Genomic DNA, 18,994 nt, shown 5'->3' with positions numbered 1-18,994 from the left:
TAAAAATGTACACATATGAGTGAGGTTATCATTCAAAAACTTTACCTCAGAAGAGCAATTATGCTGATCTTGCTAGTAGTTCAGTGCATTTTTGTTCTACATTTCATTTATATCAAAAGATACAAAATGGAGAAGGTCAAAAACCAAGTCTTCATCCCCGGCCTGTCCCCACCCACCAGCCCCTTCCTGCCCGGGCCCCGCTGTGCGGAGTCCACCCAGACACACCCCTTGCCTCCAGAACGTTCCTGCCCAACCTTCCGTAGTTTTGTTCACAAGCACTTTTAAAGTCAATCAAACTCATCACATCAGAACCAAGCTTTTTTTAACCCAATTTAATCCATCACATTAGTCTTTTGATTTGATTTCAAATAACATTTTAAAAATAAACTCTTTACTTAGAATAGTTTTAGATTTACAGAAAAATTGTAAAGAAAATACAGAGAGTTCCTATACACTTAAGTCCCCCTATAATAGACATCTTCATTAGTATGCTATATTTGTTACAATTAATAAAATAATATCAACACGTTATTGTCAGCTAAAGCTCATACATTATTCAGATTTTCTTATATTTTCCGAATGTCCTTTTTCTGTGCCAGGAAACCACATTGCTTTGAGTCATCACGTCTCCTTAGGCTCCTCATTCCCTTGTTTTTGATGACTGTGGCAGCTCTGGGAAGAACTGGTCAGGTATTCTGCAGAACATTCTTCCGTTAGGATTTGTCTGATGTTTTTCTCATGATTCGGCTCAAGTTAGGAGTTTATGGCGGAAGACCGGAGCGGTAACATGCCGTTCTCATCACACCGTAGCAAGGGTATGTTCTGTCGCTGTGACTGGTCCCTGCTGACGTTGGGATGTAGCCTCAGTCACCGGGCAGGGGTGGTGCTTGTCAGCCTCCTCCACCATAAAGCCACTCTCAGAGCCCTCCGCCTTCCACACCGTCCTCCTTGGAAGGAAGTCTCTGTGCAGACCTTACGCCGAAGGAGCGGGGAGCTCTGTGCCCGCTCCTGCAGAGTAAAGCATCCACATAATTATTCGGAATTCTTCTGCACAGGAGATTTGCCTCTTCTTCCCCATTTAATGATTCAATTTGTTTATATCAGTATGGACTCGTGGAAATTTATTTTGTACTTGGGGTTATAATCCAAAACTATCATTTCACTTCTCAAACTGTTCCATTTTTGGCCACTGGGAGTTCCTTCGATTGGTGCCTGTGGGGTTTTTTTAAGCACTTCTTTATTTACTCTAGGCTCGTCTTGTCTATTGCTTGCCCGAGTCTTAGAATCAGCCTTTTCTGGAAGGAGTCCTGATTTCTTTAAGTGACGAATGGTATTAGAAACCAAGATCTGCTTGTCACTACTGGGGTGCGGTTGCTTATAGACCCTCCCAGCTGGCAGAGAAAGGAAATGTATGTGTGCATACAGGCATGCCTGGGAGAGATTTAGGTGTGGTTCCAGACTGCTGCAATAAAGCCGGTCCCGTGAATGTTTCGGTTTCCCGGTGAGAATGAAAGTTATGTTTGCACTGTGCTGGAGTCTATTAAGTGTGCAATAGCATTGTGTCTGAAAATGCAATGTACGTGTCTTAATTAAAAATACTTATTGAAAAATACTTTATCGCTGAAGAATGCTCATCATCATCTGTACTTATGGGAAGAATGGCGCCAATAGATTAGCTTGACTTAGAGTTTCCATAAACCTTTAATTTATAAAAATAAATAAATAGATAACAATATCTGTTTGGTGCAATAAAGCAAACTGCAATAAAAAAAAAAGATACGCCTGTACTAACCCATGTACATACACATTTCTGCAGGGATGTCTTCCACAGCCATCTATACCTACGTTAGACTAACCACGAGTTCACACTGATGTCCCGAACTCTAGTCTGCATGGATCACGCTAGCCTTCTCCTCCTCCCCTCACCTGTCTGTCATCTTTCACCCTAAAGTGGCTCCCACCCTCTGTCAGCCACCTACTTAATTGCTCATTTCCAGTATGCATGTATATTATTTTGTTGTTTACCCGTGTTTCCACGGGAAACCACCTTATCAACCAGAGTACCATGCTCTGTCATTTCCTTTGTCTTTGGTCTTGTGGACCACTCATTCCCACAGTTACGTAGTCAGCGTCTTTCCTCCCACCCCCTTCAACGACGTGGTTTATACTTTTGTAACACAGTTAGAGTCTTTTGTCCCATTCTGCATTCCATCCTGTCATCTCCTGACATCCAAATGATCTTTAAACATTTGCGTACATCAAGGCTCACTCTTTATGCTCTGAAGTTCTACGAGTTTAGTAGTCACGGTGTTATGTACCCACCATCTCAGTACCACACAGAGCAGTCCCATCACCCTAAGACACCCCTGCGTGTCCCCTAGCCAGCCCTCTCCCCACTCCGAATCCCTAACAACCATGAGTCTGTCTACCATCTCTATGGGTTTGCCTTTCCAGAATGCCAGGTCGTGCTTCTGCAGCCCAGCTTCTTTCACTTCGAAATTTAAAATTCGTCCGTGTCTTGGGTAGCTCGATAGTTCATTTCTCGTTATTGCTAAATAGTGTCAAATTGTGTGGATGTACTACAGTTCATTTCTCTTAAAGGACACCTCTATTAAAGGACATTTTGGTTATGTTGGCAATTATGTTTTTGGCAATTATGAATAAATCGCTGCTATAAGTATTCACATGCTGGTTTTTGAGTGAACATAAGTTTAAAATCAGTTGAGCAAACACCTTAGGAGAGCAATGGTTGAATCATATGGTAAGACTATGTTTAGTTTTATATGAAAATACCAAAATCTTTTCCAAAGTGTCTACACTGTTTTGCATTTCCATCGGTGACGAATGAGAATTCTTGTTGCTCCACATCCTCACCGGCAACTGATATTGCTGATTTGGGGGTGGGGTGGGAGGGGGTTAGCTATTCCAATAAGTATATAGAGGTTTTTATTGTTGTTTAAATTTTTATTTCCCCAATGACAAATAACAGTAAGCATCTTTTCTTTCTTTTTTAAAAAATTCTCACCTGAGGATATTTTTAAATTACTTGTAGAGAGAGAGGAAGGGAGAGAGAAACATCAGTGTGAGAGAGAAGCATCAATTGGTTGCCTCCCATACATACGTGGGGTGGGGAATGAACCCGCAACCCAGGCATGTGCCCTGACCGGGAATCAAACCTGCGAACTTTCGGTTACGGGACGATGCTCCAATCATCTGAGCCACACCAGCCGGGCAACAGTGAACATCTTTTCATATGCTTGTTTGCTACCTGTATATATCCTTTGATCAGCTGTCTGTTCAGATCTTTGCCCATTTTTAAACCGAGTTGTCAACTGACTTTTGATATTTGAAAATCATATCAAGTTCAGTTTAAACAATATCAAATTCACCTCTGAAAGGGCAGGGCACCATAACTGAGGACGATCGGCATTTAGGTAAGATACTTAAGAAATATTTGTGTTATCATTATTATATCCCATGAAGACCTGTAGTCCCAGAACTATAAGATACTTCAGCGTCCTTTCATGGAAGACAAAGCGGGTGGTTTCGAGGGCGAGTTGTGGAAGGGCAGAGAAATTTACTACTCACTAGTATTCTCGTGCACCGCCGCACTCACCAGCCCCCTCACGGTTCGGCGGGACCACAGGACTAGCTCTGGCCAATAGACTGTGAGTGCAGATGCTGTCTGTTCCTTCCGCGCCAAGGCATTTAAGAGCCAGGGCATAGCCCTCTTGCTCACCTCCGCCCCCGCAGGCACAGCCATGGACGCCATGGGTTGAAAGTCGATGGATCCAACATCCGGCCTGCCTCATCGACTATGTGGAGGAGCAGAACCCCTGCCGGTCTGACTTGGCCAAATTGTATGAGCAAGAAATAAATCTTTGTGGTTGAATCCACTGAGATTTCAGAGTTTATCGGTTCCCACAGCACAGCATGACTTAACCTGATCACACAGCCAGTCACTGAGTCATGCCTTTGGCCTAATGCTTATGTCATCAGAGCCCCCCGGAGACCTGGCGGCATGCTGGCCCAGGAAAAAGTTGCTTAAAGGAGAGAGATCATTGAAATGAACCAACATCTACTGACACCTTCCACGTGCCCGGCCTTGCGTAGGCACTGTATCTCATCATCTCGGGTCTGCCTGCGGAGAAGGGCCACCTCCCTGCTGAACTGTCTGCCCTTGCCACTCACTGGCCTTATCTCCCCAGATGGCTCGTGGGGGTTGACACAATACCGAAGCTAACTTTCCCAACAACAGAACAATCCTTATGGGATACTAAAGGCAGACCTCCCCACCCAAGTCAAGCCCTCAAAATTCTCTATAAACTCCCATCCCCCAAAAGTTCTGCAGAAGAGAACGTCTCAGAAGCTCTGTTCTACCCTTTGCATCTTTTCTTCAAATTCAGACCTTGCCTCTGCCGACCCCATCCTTTCTAGAGAAGGAAGATATTTCTATCCCCATTGTCCAGAAGCCATGCACCCACCATCATCAAATGGGCTGCTTCTCCAGCCCTTCCCTGCTATAGCAACTTGCCCTGTGCTGGGCCTCTGAGGGCCGGCCACGAGCTACCCCAAAACATCATCCGAGGTCTCCTTGTCTCCCGATCACAGTATCTGTCAGGCAGTCCTCAGGGCAGGGAGTGAGGCTTTCTCTCTGGGCAGTGATGCTCGTAGGGCTTGAAATCAAGACCTTGACCTCATTAGTGCAATGTTCTGGTCAGCCAGGCGGGGGGAAATGTGATGATGTTAATTACGGGCTGATTTAGTTAATCCCTGTTCTTGTGAAATGCTTGCATTTGCCTTCCCCTATTTTCTCCAGGGGCTCCTACACCCCGGGGGGGGGGGCACAGCAGGGGGCGGAGCCTGAGGGGGAAGGACCAGATGGGACCTGGGTCACCCAGACCTGGATTCATTTCCTGGCTAATGTGACCCTGGGTAACCTTCCCGAGCCTGGGATTGAGTAAGGATTATGGGTTTGGCATTGTGCCTGGCACGTAGGAAGCTTGATAAATTATAGCCATTATTATCATACTGTTAATTATTATTTTATTCTATCAACAGAAGGATGATTTTCCATTGCTCCATTTCGATTCTTGGGAGGCCGTGGATTGCAGACTGGTGGAGCTTCCTGCAATGACCGAAATGTTTAGTATCTGCCTTGTCCAATGCGGTAGCCCCACTCACCACTTGAAAGGTGGCTTGTGCAACTGAGGAACTGACGTTTTAATTGTATTTTATTTTAATTATTTTAGAGTTAAATAGTCCCACGAGTTTAGTGGCCACTGTGGTGGGCAGTGCAGAAGGGGAGGGTAAGAATGCAGTCTCTGGGGTGGACCACCTGTTCCCATTCTGCTTCCAAGCTGTAAGACCTTGCACTAGTTGCTTAGCCTCTCTGGGCCTCAGTTTCCTCATCTGTAAAATGTGGATAATACAGTTCTGATTTTATAGGGGGATTGTGAAAATTAAATGGGTCAATCTATATCACGTGCCCCATTTTGGAAGGGCTGAAGGGATATTAGCTATTCTCATTGTTCTCTTTGACGCTGGTGCCTGGCCTGTGGTCCTATCTCGAAGGCCTCTGCCTGTCCCTGCTCTGAGTCTCTCATGGGCCCCAGCCCGGGGCAGAGAAACCAGCAGCCACTGACCAGGGAGTGAGGGGACCCAGGATGCCTGGAAGAGGATAATGACTGACAGCCCAGGCTGCCCCGCCCCCCATAGTGGTGTGAGCCAGTCACCCTTCTCCAGAAGAGGTGGGCTGTGGGGGGCGGGCTCATCCTCTGGTGCTGGGGTTTGGGGGTAGGGCAGCCTGGCATAGGGGGTTCGGGCACGCGCAGGGGCAAGGAGCTTTCTCCATCCAGTCTCTCAGGCCAGGGAGCCATGGGACCCTAACCGTGTGTCTTCAAACTGTGCCCCCTCCAGCGAGGCCAGAAGTCAGGAGGGCTGTCCCGGAAAGCAGCAATCTTCTAAGAAATGGAGGATCTGGGTCCAACGCCAGGACCCTGGAGCCAGGTCTTTGGAATTCCCCCTTCCTTCTTACCCGATGAGGAACCGAACTCCCCCGTTTCAGGGAATGGGTGCAAGCCTGAGTCCTTTCCCCTCAGTTTCTTTCTCTGCAGGGGTGCGAGGGCCACGTGGGGATTTCCGGATCCCAGGACTTCTTGGTGCCCCCAGGGACACAGCCTCAAATTCCCCCAAAGAATTAGTCAGCATCAGAAGCCAAGGACCCTCTGAGGGTCTCAATGTCCCTGCATTCATCCTGGCTCGTTCCTTACCTGTCCTGGACTCAGTGGGAAACGGAGGAGGCCACAGGCAGGGCCCAAGCCTCCTCTGTGAGGTGGCCCAAGAGAACATCGCCAACTCCCAGTACAAATCCAGAGCCTCTTCTGCCCCTATTGTCGGGGACTCCTGCCTCTACAGCCAGGATCTGAAGGGAGAAAGCCACCCTTCAGAGGCACAAAGGAATGCCTGTGGAATTCTAGACTCCAAAGACAGGGAGCCCTGGCCAGTGTGGCTCTGTTGGTTGGGCGTCATTATGCAAAACAAAAGGTTGCTGGTTCAGTTCCTAGTCAGAGCACATGCCTGGGTTGCAGGTTCCACCCCTGATTGGGGCACATATGCAACCAATCTGTATTTCTCTCCCTCTCTTTCTCTCTCCCTTCCCATATCTAAAAAAAGAAAGAAAGAAAAAAAAGAAGGATAAAATCTTTAAAGACAGGGCATAAGGCAGGGGACCATCTTTGGTCTATTACGCCTGAGTTCAGGGTAAGAGACAACAGGAGACATTGAAGGCTAGACACTAGGAGGAACTTCCAAGTGGTGAGAATGAGACAGTAGATTGTAGGAGTCAGCTATATTAAACTTTAGGTAGGCTGATGGGACAGGGCTCTGGTAGAGTGCGATGATATGAAAGCTGGGATTTAAAATACACAGGATACAGGGCTGATGTCATCTCTCAGCTGAACTTGGAGCCAGACAGACTTAGGTTTAAATCCAGCCATGCTGTGTGACCTTGGGTTAATTGTTTAATGATGCTCCTGTTCAGTTTCCTCATCTGTAAAATGGGGATAAAGAAATCCACCACCCAGGTTGTATGGAGAAGTGAGAGGGAGGCCTGTGGGTGGTGAGCGACCCTAACCCAGTGCCTAACACATACTGGGGAATAGAGAGGTGGCCAAGTCTGGGGATTTAGGGCACAGTGGGAGGGGAAGACCTGCAGGAAGGTAGGTTGGGGACAGGAAGCTCTGTCCCCAGTGAGAGCCTGATCTCACAGTGGGAGACAGCTTCAGGCCCTGCTGCAGACCAAGGGACAGGCCCCACTCCCCTGTGCCCAAGTGAGAGTCTCCTGTTCCTCAGCCCCATACCCCATGCGAAGGCGATCATGGGGGGACAGCAAGAGAACTGGGACTCCATTCCCGGACATCTCTCCTCTTTCGGCAGGCCCTATCCTCCCTTGATCTGGGAACCCTCACTTGCCAGCCTCAGGAAGCCCTTCATGGGCCACTCAGCAAGAACTGGTTTTCCCCAGCTAGTCCTACTCTTCCCCTGGGAGACCCCCAGGGGGCTCTGAGAAAGACCCTGACCAGTATTGCTGAGCATTGGGGTGGAAGGCAGTTGGTGATTTGGGGGCCAGCTGGTGGGCACATTTGCGGGGAGCCGACTTCCCACCAGACTCAGATATAAATTGAAAGCCCGTCTGGACCCAGAGGTGCGGACAGGAAGGAAGCTGGCTTCACTAGGCTGGCACTGGAGCACCAGCTGGCCCTAGGCTGAGTAGCCTCTAGGACACCCCCACGCACACGCCTAACAGGGGTGAGAAGGCCTCTGTGGCCACCAGGCTGTAAACAGCTTCACAAAGTTAGCCCAGGCCAGACCCTCCCACTGTCCAGGAGGAAACCAAGGGACAGTGAGGGCTTGGGAAGCCCAGAACCTCACGACCCAGAGAGTGTCTTTAATTCAAACATGGGCTTGCTTGGATGCAAAGGAACAAAGCTCTCGTCACATGTTAAGGCACAGCCCCACCCCTTAGACTGGGGACTCCCCGGGAGCGAGGCTGTGTTTTCCTGTTAGAACGGCAGGAAGGATGGGGTGGCCCCAGTCAGCTTCCACTTACTCCCACCATCTGAGTAAGACCATCATGTGTCCAGAAGGAAGAAATCTCATAACTTGTGTTGTCCAGGGACTGAGAGTGATTCATTACCAATGGGAGAAACAGGTGGAGTGGTGGGGGTGCATCTTTAACCTTCCTGAAGAACTGTGGACCCCTGAAAGTTCTCTTCATCTCCCCTCACAGCTTGTTCTTCCCCGTACCTCTGCCAGTCCTTTCAGGGACAGGAGAGCTAGGGGCTGGGGGAGGGTGCAGGGCAGGGCAGGGCCAGCCAGGATGTGGCTGAGGTGTAGAGAGCTATCTTGCTCTGGACCCTGTTCTCTCTCTCCCCGGCCTGTTACCCCCAAGCTGGCCCCTCTGGCCTCCCTGCAGCCCTGCCTTGCCCAGAGCAACCCCAGCAGGGCACCCCCTCCCTCCCTTCTATGCCCACAGAGAAGGGCTTCTGGCTGCCCACTGCCAGGTACAGAGGATAAAAATACTCAGTGGAAAAACACATGGCCCCAGGTCAAACATTAACCTGTAAGACCTGGCATGCTGGCCACGGCAGCCCTTCCCAGACCACCTGGCCACTGACATGCGGCTGGAGATGACGTCCTGTCCCTCTGACCACCACTGTCATTCTCAGATGTTTACTTACACACTTCCGTCAGGAAGCACCCACCTGAGGACACCCAAGGGCGCAGATCTGGCCGTCCCATGGCTGCAGGGGGAGAGTCTCCTTCCACTCAGCCTAGGGTCTCCCCGAAGCTCTCTAGGGTTCAAAGTTCAGCTCAGCTCCCAGGTGAAAACAGCCTCTGGGGGAGGAGCCCAGCTCAGAGTTACTGGATTCCTCAGGTTTCCTGTCCATCTGCTGCAAAACCAAGCTTCCTCAGAATCTGGAAGGAAGGACAATAGGCAAAGGAAAGGGACTAGGGAGAGGAGAGAGTCTCGCCAGAGCTGGCCGCACCCCTGAGCAACCTGGGCGTTCGCCTGAAGGAGGAGCCGGGAGAGGCAGGCAGGCGAGCAGTTCCAGCTCTGTCCCCAATGTACCCTGTGTGTCCAGCTCTGCTGGAGAGACCAGAGGGATGGGCGCATTTCCCGTGGGCCCAGGGCACAGTCCACATGCCTCAGGCCCACCCCGGTATGGCCAGGCGGGTCCTCCTGGTCGGGCTTTCCACAGCTGCTCGAGTTCAGCAAGGCGACAGCCTGACTGGCCCTCATTCCTCACACCTCTGGGACTTGATGCCCGGTGGTTCTAGGAAATGCGTGCACCGCAGCCTTGAACCTGGGCCAAGTGCCCCATTTTTTGGTCAAGGAAGCTTGACTGTACACAGTGAAAAGAGTAAAGTCCACCTGGGCACAGTATGGCTGCCCCATCGTTCGCGCTGCCTGAAGTCCGATGGGCCTCACTTGGAGCCCGAAAGGGACTTAGGGGGCCCGGGGACCAGGGGAGCCCTTCTGGCCACTTTGATGTCCACGGCAGCATTGTAGCCACACAGTGGAGAGTGTGTAAATATTAACTTTTAAGGGGAAGCAGAGGTTTGGAGTGGAGATCAGCAGGGGCCTCACCCACTTCTCTGGGGGCAGCAGAGAGCCAGCCACCAGGGTGAGATCAGCGCTGCCCGGCCTCTGAGGAAGAGTACAGTTCTCCCAGGCACAGGAATTCCTACCCAGGACTGTCCCTCAGGCTCCTGGAGAAGTTTCTCACCAGCGAGGTCATCACTGAGTCAGGACAGGATGCTGCAGAGAGCCCCCAAGGGCCTGCTCCTGCTGCTGATCCAGCAGGCCACGCCGGAGGCCCCTTGCACTGCGGAAGCCTTTGGTTTGGAGCCACGTTCTGCCACTTACATAGCTATGTGGTCTTGTATGTGTTACTAAGCCTCTGTAAGCCTCAGTTTTCTCATCAGTAAAATGGGAATAATCATACCCAGCTCAGAGGACTGAGTGAGCAGATCTGTGTATGTGGTGGCTGTTGCCCGTGAACATTGGTCTGGCACTATCAGCATGATTGTTACCCGTGCCCCTCTCTCACCTCAGTTTCCTCACCTGGATTTGGTCATCTCTACGGACCTGAGCCAGAGGTCCAGGGTGCTTGACACGTGCTCCCTGGGCACAGTCACACACCCTGCTCCCCACTTCTTGCCAGGGCCACAACTGCGTCTCACCGCCCTCGTTATCGCGCTGACATTTGCTTTGGCTCACAGAGCAACTACCTGTTGAATTGAATGAAGCCTGGGGAGGGAGGCAGAGAATAAGACAGCCAGAAGCCCTGGCTTTGGAGAGAGAGGAGCAGGCAGAGGTGTTAGCCTGAGAGGCCTGACCTCAGGCTCGAGAAACAAAGCCAGTGATGTGGGAGGTGGGTGCGAGGTGGGGGTCAGGATTAATTTTCCCCAGCTGAGGAGCCGGACCTGGAGGGGAGGGGGTGTTTGCATCTGGATGCCATCTGGATGAGGGCAAACACCAAGGGGCCACTCGAGGAAATGCCTGAGCGGCAAATCAAATCCTGCGGAGAAATCGCCGAGCCCTTGAAATGAATGCCTGGGGGAGAGGAATGCGTCTGGGGGTGCTGCTGGTGGTGGGGAGATGGGGCTGGGGAAGGAGGAGTGGAAGGGACCAAGCCTGGGGCCTTTAGGGTTGGGGGGAGGGGCCTCCCTGGGCTGGTGGCCCTCTGTGGACACTGAGGCTGGACATTTGGGCTGAGGGTGATGAAGGCAGGGCCCCCAAACACACAGAAGGTCTACATTGCCTCCGGATCCTGCTTCTGGTTCCCTGGAGCTCCCAAACACTTGTCAGACCCCTGGCCTTAGCGTGCTGGTACCCTTCAGACCAATGGCCTTGTCCGCTCCACACATACCAACGTAGCACCTACTGCAGACGTAGCCTCGGTACGGGCAGCCTGAACTCTCAGAGGTGTGGGTCAGCATGGCGTGGTGGCTTTGGGTTCTGACAGACTGATTCAAATCCCCTCTCTCCCTGAACAGGCTTTCACAAAAGTTAACTCGCTTGGCTAAGCCTCCATTTTCTCATTTGTGAAAAAGCCCAATCTTGCAGCTTCTCGGGCCTCCCTGGGAGTGTGGGCAGTGCTAGCCTTGGGTGGGGGTCCAGAGCAAGACGGAAGATCTGGCAGACCCCCAACCCTCCACGGGCTGCACCCCCCTGGGTCCCCACTGCTGATGTAAGGTAGCTGCTGCCCAGCTCTGCCCCAGGGAGGTGCACTGTGACTAACCCCAAGAGGGAGGCCAGGAAACACGCTCACCCCAACTCAGCTGATGGCTGCAGGACCCAGACACAGGCCTTCACCCATGGCTCGCCCTGGAAACCAGGTCAGGCAGGCACACGTGTGTTCACACAAGTGTGGGAGTGTTTTTGCAAGTTTTTGCATCTATGGCTGTGCACATGTGCTTGTATGTGTTTGCACACGTGTTATGTTTATTCTCGTGTGTGTCATGCACAAACATTTGTGTGTTTTAACACTTGAAAATACCTGTGTGTGTTGTGTACGTGCAGCATGTTTTTGTGTGTACATGCATATATTTACATGTCTGTGTGTGTTTTGTCTGTATTGTGCGTGTGTGTGCTGTGTGTAATATAGTGCACATGGGTTATATAATGTACACGAGTATGTAAGGTACATGTGTTTGTGTTTGTGAGTAAGGTACTATGCGTTTGTATAATGTGTTTCTGTGCTAACATATGTTGTGGATATACACATCTGTGTGTAATTGGCATGCCTGTGTATTACGTGTAAGTGTGTGTGTGTGTGTATGCGAAATACAATTGTACCCATATATATGCGTGTATATAATGTGCTCACCTGCAAATGTGAGTGCACAATTAGCAGAAGTGAATAATGCACATATATGTTTGTATGTTAGTGTGTGTGGTTTGTGTGGTCTGTATGTGCCTGAGTCTGTGCCTGTAGGAGGCAGCCTAGCACATTAGGAACAGCCTTGGATTCAGGCCCCTGTCCCCTGGCGGTGAAGTCTTGATGCAATTAATCAGCCTTTCTGAGCCTCGGAAGGCCTAGCTGGAACTATACCAGCCACACTCCCTGCCCTGCCTCCCACCTGTGGGGCTCAGGGGAAGGAACATATGGACAAGTAAGGCGGCCCAAGGCAGTACCAACCTGGCAAGTCCTGGAAGGTCTTCTGGGTCCAGTCCTGCCTCCAGGTTTGCGGAGGAGCAGGACACGGGGCCTGTCCTCACCCAGCATACGGTTCGGCTATTGAGATAGAAAAGGGCACGAGGACAAGGAAGGGCCTGGAGGAGATGGCAGCAAAGTGTGCTGCCAGGAGCCAGGTGGCACGGGCCCACGCTGGCTCTGGGATCGTGGGAAAGTCGCTTACCCCTTCTGTACCTCCATTCTTTCATCTGAAAAATGAGATCATGGTAGTGTGACCTCAGAGGGCTATCGGAAGGGTTAGATGAGTTAATACATGGAGAGTACTCAGCAAGGTCCTGGCACGTAGAAAGTGCTCAACAGGTGTTAGCTATTCTTGTTGTTATAAAGTGAGAATCCCCTAAATTAGTTCTGAGTGCCTAGAAAATTAAGCGAACAACCAAATGGACCATCATCAGTTCCGGGGAGAATAAAACATAGTTCAAGGGAAATTAAAACCACCATAGTTTACCAAATGGCTCAACCCTGGATGTCAGTGCTTTTACAAGGTCACATTCCATTCCTATCTAACCAGAACGATGTGGAGATTCTGGTAGGGGAGGGTTAGGGTTAGGGTTAGGGTTAGAGTTAGGGAAGACTGGAAGTATCAGTGGTGGCCAGAGGCACCCGCAAATTCTGTCGTGGCAATTGAAGGTGGTCGTGTCTGCTGAGTGAGGCTGCTGTTCGTGAGGGACCTTATAGAGCTGAGTGACTCCTATGTGCATAAACAACTTGGACAGAGATTTTTTAAATCCATTAAAATCCATCAAGTGGAAAGCTGGGCCTGTGGTCAAGCGCACCTGAGCACTGAGTGCTGAACACATTAATGTTGGCTTTCAGTCGCAGTACGGGGTGAGGCAACACCCGCGCAGGATCTGTAGGGTCCAGGGTGCCAGGGAGTGGACCCTCGCCCAGCCCCTCCCCAACCGTGGATAACGTCAAACGACAGCAAGGGGGTATCCCGGCAGCTCAGCTCTGGATTTCGGGGAGGCTGACTCTAGGCCGTCATCACGGTGCCCTGCCAACCCTCCCCTCCCTCTGCACTGGCTCTTTAGTCATCAGTCTAAATGTGTGAGTCAGAATGTAAATACTAATATTCACAAAACTTATATGTTGTTTGAGATGTATCACAGTTCTAAGGCTTTTACCGGTTTTATGTACCTCATTTAACCCTCACAGCCGTCCTTACAGCAATCTGTTTGGATTTCCATTTTAGAGATGAAAAAATGAGGCACAGAGAGGTTAAGAAACATGCCCAAGGCCACACAGCAGAGCCAGGATTGTAACTCGGGTAGTCTGACCCTGGAGTCCATGTTCTTAATCACAAATTATTCAAGAAGGTCAGAGGAAGCAGGGTGGAAAAAGAGGCGTACGTACACCTGGCCCAGTGCCTTGGGAGCAGCCGGCAGCCAGGCCGCACCGAATGACCTTGGTGGATGTAGCAAGGAGAGGCCAGGTTCCCATAGCAGGCAGGGATTATTAGGCAAGGCATCCCTGCAAGGACCCTAGCAATGTCCTGTTTGGGCTGCTTATGCAGGGCAAGGGGGGTGGTAGATAGAGGAGGGGCAAGAGCTGAGAGGCCCTCAGATGCCAGGCTGCTGACTTCAGTCCCAAATCAGCCCAGAAACCCAGACCTGGTGCCCTCTGCCCCGCCCCACCCGGTGCCTGTACCTCCGCGTGTGGGCCAGTCAGCGGCTCCACAAACGCCCACCAAGTGCTCATACCGTGGCTGCAAGTGGATTCAGGGTTCAGAACGTTGGGGTTTGAATCCTGTCACCTCCTAGTTGCATGACTGTGGACAAGTCACTCACCTGCTCTCTGCCCAGATTCCTCTCTGTACGTGAAGATCGCAGTAGCCTGGACCTCACAGAGCTGTCGTGAGGATTAAATGAGTTAATACCTGCGGCGTTCTTACTTCAGTGCCTAGGCTCAGTGCCTAGACCATGATAGGTGCCTAGTTAATCTGGCTACTGTTTGGTCCCTAGACCTTTGGGGATATTAATAATGACAGCGTTGCACTCGAACGTCCCCTACCTACTCCCTAGGCGTGGTAATAAGGTAAGAGCCTGCCTCTCAGCCCTCATGGAATTTTCAGTCTAACAAGGGGAGCTTGGACAGGTAAATAAAAGATGAATTGGGGAGCATTCGAAATCTTGCTCCCTGGCATGTGGCTTCAGTTTTGGCTTAAATAAACTTATAAAATATTTTTAAATGAACTAAGGCATAAACGAGTTCATCGTGCCTGCAGATGGGCACCTAAGAATCTCTGGTCCTGGAAACTAGCTCCAGGGCAATGGGCTCAGCTGTAGCATTCCTCTTCCTCCTCCTCGTCCAATTGGGAGAGCAAGGAGGCCAGGCTGCCTAATGGAGGGACTGGAGGGGGCTCTGCTGGCATGGAAGGAGGCACCTGGAGGCATGGGTGGCAGCCCTTCAAGGCCAGTGAGCAGGGCTTGGAGGAGCCCAGGTCCACAGGCACAACCGCACACACTAGCTGTACTTGTGCCTGTTCTATTCTCCTTCAGGCTAAGTCCAGGCGTTCTTGAACTCTACTGCCATGAGAGCTCTTGCCTACCACATGGCCAAAGGGATTGTGGTTGGCTTCCTGCGGACCAGCTCCTTAGCAGGAGGGGTCTGCAGATGGTACTGACAGGCCTGTGCCTGGCCTGGGTGGCAGGTCTGTTTCTCACCCTGCGTGAATACCTGGGCAGCCTAGGGTCTTCCCCTGGCCGTGATCACCCTGGGTGCTGTGGAGAAAGATGGCCAGGACCAGCCAGGCCCCTACCTCTGCTCCAGGTGTGCCAATAGACCCTCTCCAGCTGCCCAAGCCAGAGGTGGACACAGCGTACCTCTGCTCCCCAGGCCTCCTCTTGCCCCACTTCCATCCAGCTGTTCATTCTATGAATGTTTGCTGAGCATCTGCCTGGAACTGGATACCATCCTCAGCCTTCCTGTGAGGCAGGAGTAATCCCCATTTTACCAACGAGGAAAATGAGGCTTTGAGAAATTAGTCAGGGAGCTGGAAAGATGCAAAGTGCAGGGGGTGGGTGGGGATGCCAAGCCGTCTAATTCCAGAGCCCAGACACCGACCACGGCCCTTTAGGATCTTCCCTCTGAGAGTCAAACGACGTGGCGGCCGTGAGACCGTCCACTGTGCACTCCTCAGGTGCCGGGCATTACTGAGGGCTCTACCATCTCAGCTCCTTCCGTCCTCACATCACAGAGATTAAGACCTTGTCTCGGATGTCTGACTCCCAATCACGCTCTCACATCACTCCCAGGGAGATGCCAACCCCTTGACACAGGGAAACGCCATGCCTCTCTCCGTGCAGCGCTATGGAACATTAACAGAGCTCTGAGAGCCAAGTAGCAAGCAGAACAGCATGGTTAGGAGGTTACTGTTTATGAGGGAATGCCAACAAGGTAGACCTGGCTGACCTTGGAGGCTGAAGGGTCTGGGGCCCGGGGGATGGCATACTCAGGTGTGTGGGGTGGCAATGCCTGGGGGTGGGTGACCTCTGAGCTTTAGTGGGGCCAAAGAGCACAGGGGCTGTGTCCTCGATGGTGCTGGCTTTATTAGCAGGTCTGGAGCTCATGACACCTGACTGGGAAAGGCCTTTGGGGAGGACTGCACGGAGCTGGCACTACCAAGCTGAGGACTCGGGATGGGGGAAGCAGGGGCATGCCAGGTGCGGTGAGGCTCTTTCAGGCCTCTAGGAGGCTAGGGTCAGAGGGTGCCGGCACCTGCCAAGGATGCTTATTAAAATGCAGCTTCCCAAGACCCAACCCCAGAGACCCTTGTTTATAGGAGGTCCAGCAATGGAGCCCTGTTTTGTTTGATTTAAAAATTATTTTCACGTGTTTTTGAAAAGGTGAAAAGACCAAAGAAAGGACTAGTAATGAAGAGAATACAGTGACAAGCAAATTTCCCTCCCCTGCTCCTTCCTAGGGACTGTGCCCCCAGGGCCAGCGGCGGCTGGCTACTGCCGTGGTTGGAAACGTTCTTGGGGCACGCAGCCCCGCATCGGTGCATAGAGAGCTGCCTCATTCCCTTTCGTGGCTTTGTTGTGAAGATGTACTTAAAAAGTGTCTTTCTGCAAATTTTGATAAACAGCTGTCTTTGGAAAAGATTAGCTTCGAGAATTTCTCTGGAGCCGACAGCTCTAGATTCAAATCTAGGTTCTGACATTTCTTTGTTTAAGTGGCCTCGGGCAAGATGCAGGACCTCTCTAAGCTCCAAGCCTAAGGTTTCCTATAGATAGAAGGAAGGTAACGATGGTGGAGTTTCAATGAAGCGGAGAAACAATTTATGGCCAGTGCCTCATGCATATTAGGAGATAATAATCATGGGATGATAAGACATTTACACGCATACATGGTAATGAGAATGGGCACAAAGAGCGTGTTAGCAAATGCAAAGAGTTTTGAGAGGGGTAGCCTGCAGAACGAGTCCCCTCCAATCAGTGGGTGAAAGAATCAGGAAAGAACAAGGTAGAACGGTGACCCTCCCCATCTCCACTGTCCACTAATGGTGTTGTGTCCGTCATTCCAGCTAGGGCCTGCTGACTCTGGCGGCTAAGAGATAACTTTCTGGGAAAAACTGGCAAGTCTGGATGTGCTCGAATTTGAAGGGTAATCTGTTATTGGTCTGGATAGCAGATGTCACTAAGTCCTGGCTGGCAGGGCCCGTGTTTGCTGGGAACTGCAGCCGTGGAAAGACTGGGTCAACGGTCACACGAGCTTCGATCAGTCCTGCTGGCTCGGGACTGGGACTTCTTGGGCACCCCGTCCAGCCTTGGGCACACACAGGAATGAAACAAATCTTTGCAGAACTACTTTTTGGATCACAAAACTAATTGGAAAAAAAAATTCCATGGAATTCAGCAAAATAGTTGGGAAAGGGGTTGAATCAGGAGCGGGTTTGAATTCTGGCTGTGCAATTTTCTAGAGGTATAAATTCAAGGTATAAATTATGCACTACATAATTTTCCCAAGCCTCAGGATTAGATGATATAATATCTGAAAGGATTGCTGGCTGTATATGATGCCTGTAAAGCAACTAGCATAAAGCTTCCTACACAACAATTCCAATAGTCTAAATTCATCATTTTTCGCTTTCAGAGTAGCCAGTTGGAATTCAGCTGGTTGCATTTGCAAATGGATTTATATTTACTGCAGTGGAGGCGTTGTCACTGAAGCAGGGGAAGCTTTATCAAGGAGATTTTCTTTTGGTAGGAAATTATTTCCGAATGAGGGTTGAAAAGGAATATAGACTCTCATTAATTCGATAGTATTTTCTTGAGCACATACCGTGTGCCAGGCCCGGTCTCAGGCCCTGGGGATGAAACGGTGCACGAGGCCGGCCAGAAGCCCTGCCCTCGTGAAGCCATCCCAGGGCGGAAGCTCCCAGTCTGAGAAGGGGACTTTTCAGACCCAGACGAGCCCCTTTTCTTGGTCTTTCTACACTAAGAGTGTAGGGCAGCCTGCTTCCCGAACCAGGAAAAAAATGACCGGCCAGTGCCATAGAGACACCGCTGCCACTGCAGGCACCCGTTTTGAAGGGCCCGTGAGACTCAGGGAGTAAAGGGCTGCCACTGCCTAGCAATGTTCTAGGTAATGGCAGAGCACCCACCCAATTCTGGCCTCTCTGTCCAGGCCCAGAATGGCTCCGTACAGACTCCTGTCCCAGGTTCCCATAGCCTTCTCTGCGTAGGAAATGAGGTGAACGGGGAAGGAGGAGCCCTGCCTCTCACAGGCCCAGGCTCTTCCGTGGCTCTCTCTCTCAGACTGGGGCTCCCTGAGGGCGGGGCCGCGTCTCCTCTGAGACTGAGGTTCTGTGATGGCAAGACTGCATCTCCCCTTCTTCTACCTCAGCCCCATCTGAGCCTGGAGCCTTCCTTCCACCCATATCCCAGCACAGAGCTGGTTCCATCTGAGGTTTTCACGCGCCCAAACTCCAGGCTGTTTGCAAACAAAGAGCAGATCTGTGTGAGTGCCGGCAGATGTTAAATATAACCCCACTGGGCCTTTTAGGAATTAGTCTAAAATATACAATTGTATTTCAGGTGACTTAACGGTGTTTCTGAAACCTTGGGGCCCAAGACAGTTATAACATATGTCCATTTTAGACTTTGGAAAATAGGGCTCTATAATTGGAAAAGTTAGCGAAGCACTAAGTACAGGGGGCCTGTCTCTTTACATCTCAAATACCAGGTATTTAGGTGGCTTTCTTGGAACCTGGCATTAGGGACACGTGTGAATGGCCAGGCTCATTTCTGAGGAGTGAGTGGGAGCAGCCGGGGAAGGTGCTGGGGCAGGGCAGGCAGTGCCATCTCTGGTTCCCAGTGCTCACGTCCCTGCTGCCGGGCACATGGACCCAGACTCAGCTCTTTCTCCTTCGTCTTCTCTTCTGCCCTGGGCTATCTGAGGTCCCAGGAGCACTGGGTAGAGCAGGGGTTGGCGCTTGTGCCCTGAGTCCAAAGGTGGAATGCCGTGTCCAAAGGTGGACTATGGGACTCCTGCTGTTTGTCAGGCCGTGGCTGTGCCCTTGGGTGCTGATGCCAGACTGAGTTCAAATCTTCCCATCCCCACTTAGACAAGTTACCTAACCTCTCTGGGCTTCAATTTTCTCATCTATAAAATGGGATGAAGGTTATAATACTTACTTCCCAGGGTTGTTAAGATGATTAATGCAATAACGCATAAAGCATTTTGCCTGGCACAAGATAAGAACTCAATAATACCAGCTACTATAA

At 50.9% G+C, this 18,994-nt stretch overlaps 1 long non-coding RNA gene across 4 annotated transcripts; it reads right to left on the bottom strand.

Annotated features, from left to right (window-relative positions):
* Positions 1–332: 332 nt before the first annotated feature.
* LOC123479454 (uncharacterized) lies at positions 333–12,286 on the bottom strand. 4 transcript variants are annotated; one of them, XR_008425561.1, is made up of 4 exons: positions 12,210–12,286; positions 8,766–8,979; positions 6,273–6,424; positions 5,017–5,128 (listed from the first exon to the last, which is right to left on the bottom strand). It is a non-coding gene; the product is annotated as an uncharacterized lncRNA (long non-coding RNA). The 4 variants fall into 4 exon arrangements; XR_008425560.2 differs by lacking the exon at positions 12,210–12,286 and adding an exon at positions 9,134–9,289; XR_006655069.3 differs by lacking the exons at positions 5,017–5,128; positions 12,210–12,286 and adding an exon at positions 333–1,563 and having other exon boundaries at positions 8,766–9,289.
* Between the last annotated feature and the right edge of the window lie 6,708 nt (positions 12,287–18,994).

The sequence above is a fragment of the Desmodus rotundus genome, chromosome 11 (assembly GCF_022682495.2).
Source record: "Desmodus rotundus isolate HL8 chromosome 11, HLdesRot8A.1, whole genome shotgun sequence".
Classification (NCBI taxonomy): Eukaryota; Metazoa; Chordata; class Mammalia; order Chiroptera; family Phyllostomidae; genus Desmodus; species Desmodus rotundus.
The sequence above is the reverse complement of the archived record's forward strand: the minus strand, read 5'-3'. Positions and strand labels throughout refer to the sequence as shown.